At 33.9% G+C, this 3,164-nt stretch overlaps 1 protein-coding gene across 1 annotated transcript in view; it reads left to right on the top strand.

The window, feature by feature from the left end:
- Window positions 1–775: 775 nt before the first annotated feature.
- Window positions 776–3,164, top strand: part of LOC108745344 — an 18,163-nt gene continuing 15,774 nt past the window's right edge. Inside the window, exon 1 of the mRNA XM_018481448.1 lies at window positions 776–812. The gene's annotated coding sequence lies outside the window, so the exon portion shown is untranslated. The remainder of the gene's footprint in view (window positions 813–3,164) is intronic.

Here is a 3,164-nt window from a genome sequence, read left to right as displayed (position 1 = left end):
GAAAAAAAATCCGCATTTCACTTGTACACCTGGTAAGTGCATAAATATAAGATCAAGAAAATAATGATGCATTACGTGCGATTTTAGTGTGCCTTTTTCCGCACTTTTCCATCACGTCAGTTTTGTGTGCTATGTTCATACGATGTGGAAAAATGATAGTAAATGCGTTAAAGTAATTCATAAAATTGTTATGAGATTGTAAACATTAAATATTACAGTGATAATTGTTTTTACAATTTGAAAAATTATATTTCATTTTAATAAGTAAATTACTAACATGAAGTTAGTTTTTAAATTATATTCATGTTGGATACATCCATGACGCATCATGTGAACATAGCACACAAAACTTGCGTGATGGAAAAGTGCGAAATAGCGCTGATTAGTTGCTTCAATGACGCATTCTGTATTCCACAGTCCTATTCCGGACCGTGTGATTTCACTCAAACGGTTCTTGCACATCAGCGGAATGCGCGATACGTGACGCGCTACGTTCAGGTTGCTTTACTCGAGTGCATCTATGTATCATTTTATCTTTGTTGTTCACCGAATGTTAAACGAGGATAAATAATACATGGGTGCACCCGGATAAATTTCCGAACACAGTCCAATAAACATATATGTAATTTTTCCAGTAGAGGTTGTAAGATGTTTTATTACATATATCAAGATTATAGTATATAAGGATATCAATCATGAAACTTTATTCCTAGGATAAAAAGTGAAAAGTGAACATTTTTTACGTGATATCACGTGGTATGATCGGCATTGGATACTAGACATAACCAATAATTATCACAATGAATGGTCCTGTAAGTACTGTATAAAACATTTATCACAATATATAGGGTCTTCAAAAAGTTTGGAAACGCTAAAATATTCCGAAAATGATCAACTCTAGCGAAAAATATATAAGAGCAAAGTTATATATAATAGCGTTAAAATGTTTTTCTGAAATAGGTTTCAATTTATTGTATATCAATTAATAAAAATATTACTTTTTTAATACCTTTTTAGTCTTTAAAATGTAACTGGTGACAAACTCACATTAGTATGAATTTTTTTAAATATATTAATTTATTTTTATGTATACTTTATCAATACTCTTATTTTTTTAACAGATTTACTTAATAATTGCATTTAAATCAATTAATTCCATTAAAAAGTGCATAGTGGTGTATAATAATGTGAGTTTGTTACTAGCCGCAAATCGCGCTCCATGTAATATCAGCGGAAGAATAGGCAGTACGTGGTACGCGGTTTCCTAGTTGTTCCTTAGTTACTATTAGTTATTGTACTGCGCTCCATATAATTGCACCCTAATGATTCTTGCACACCAGCGCGATGCGTAACACGAGATACGTAACGCGTGACATGCAAGTTGTCTTTACTTCAGTGCATCTATGTATCATTTTATCCTTGTTGCTTACCGAATGTTAATAATACATACGATAAATAATACATGGGTGCACCTAGATATATTTCTGAACACAGTTCAATAAGCAATTTTTCCAGTAGAGGTTATAAAATGTTTTGTTACATATATTAAAATTATAGTATATAAAGATATCAATCATGAAATTTTATCCCTAGGATGAAAAGTAAAAATTTTTACCATTGAAATTAATGGAGAAATTTTTTACTTTTCACTTTTTATTCTAGGGATCAAGTTTCATGATTGATACCAAGATCACATTTTTCAATTAATTTTGCTTTTTGTGTAGCTATGCACAGCTCGACTCATTTACCTGTCGCGTACATAATATTCAACTTTGCCTAACTTTTACTGCGACGTCGCGCGATGCTTGGAAAAATTATATATATGCTTATTGGATTGTGTTCGAAAATTTATCCGAATGCACCTATGTATTATTTATCCTCGTTTAACATTTGGTAAACAACAAAAATAAAATAATATATAGATGCACTCGAGTGAAGGCAACCTGGATGTCGCGCGTCGCATATCGCGTGTTGCGCATCGCGCTGGTGTGCAAGAGCCATAAGGTCTCGTCTACAATCAAGTCGGCTGATGCTTGTCGTTAATCGTGAAAGATGGGATCTGACCAATCTAAATGACCCAGCAGCCGACACGAAAAATGAAGCGCATACACACAACATACGTCTCCCGACTGATTGTCCCGAAAACCAGGCTTAAGGGTGCGATTACATGTAGCGCGGCACACGGTACGCAGTACAGAAACTAACTAGGTAACTAAATATAAGAACCGCGCAAACCGTGCCGCTTGCTTCTTTTCTGTTCTAGAGTGAATACAAAGAGAGTGGCGCCAATGTATGTACCTAACACTGATTGATTACGCCATTAGATGTCCTTACTGTTATTAGAAAAAGACAGCGTTAAAAAAAGAAGAGGTTAAGGCTGGAATCAAACTACGCATTGAAGAATAAGATTGAAGATTATAAGATTAATGTTTGACCAATCAGAACAAAAGGATCAAAAATTTCTTTGTTCTCATTGGTGAAATTTCAATTTTTTATTTTTAATCTCAATCTTCAATGCATAGTCTGATTCCGGCCTAACACGAGAAATTACGTCATATTGATACCCCAGATATAGGATACCAAATGGCGACTTCTGGCTAATTGGCGTCACTCTTTATACCCACTCTATTCTCCTCTATTACATGTAGCGCGGTAAACGGCACGGGCCAGTGACAAATTCATGTTACTAAGCACTTTATTAATAGAATTAATTGATTTAAATGCAATTATTAAGTAAATCTTTTGAAAAAAATAAGAGTATTGATGAAATGAACATAGAAATAAGTTAAAATAATATTAAAAAAGCATAGAAATAAGTTAATATATTTTAAAAAATGTAAAGGGTGTCCCAAAATTAACGCAAGATTTGAATTTGCCGCCATTTGTGCAATAAAGTGTTGGCAACCAAAAAAAAACAATTTAACAGCTGACAGTTTAGGGTTAGTGAAAATGGAGCGTTACACGATAGAATAACGTGTGTTCATTATTCAACAAATGGATGCTGATTTTTCGAGCAAAATTATCCTAAGCGATGAAGCACATTTTCACCTTGATGGCTTTGTTAATCGCCAAAATTGCCGCTTTTGGGGTACGGAGAACCCACATGTGATTGTCGAAAAACAAATGCATCCACAACGTGTCACTGTTTGGTGTGGATTTTGGGC

The sequence above is a fragment of the Trachymyrmex septentrionalis genome, unplaced genomic scaffold (genome assembly GCF_001594115.1).
Source record: "Trachymyrmex septentrionalis isolate Tsep2-gDNA-1 unplaced genomic scaffold, Tsep1.0 scaffold138, whole genome shotgun sequence".
In the NCBI taxonomy this organism is placed as follows: Eukaryota; Metazoa; Arthropoda; class Insecta; order Hymenoptera; family Formicidae; genus Trachymyrmex; species Trachymyrmex septentrionalis.
The sequence above is the reverse complement of the archived record's forward strand: the minus strand, read 5'-3'. Positions and strand labels throughout refer to the sequence as shown.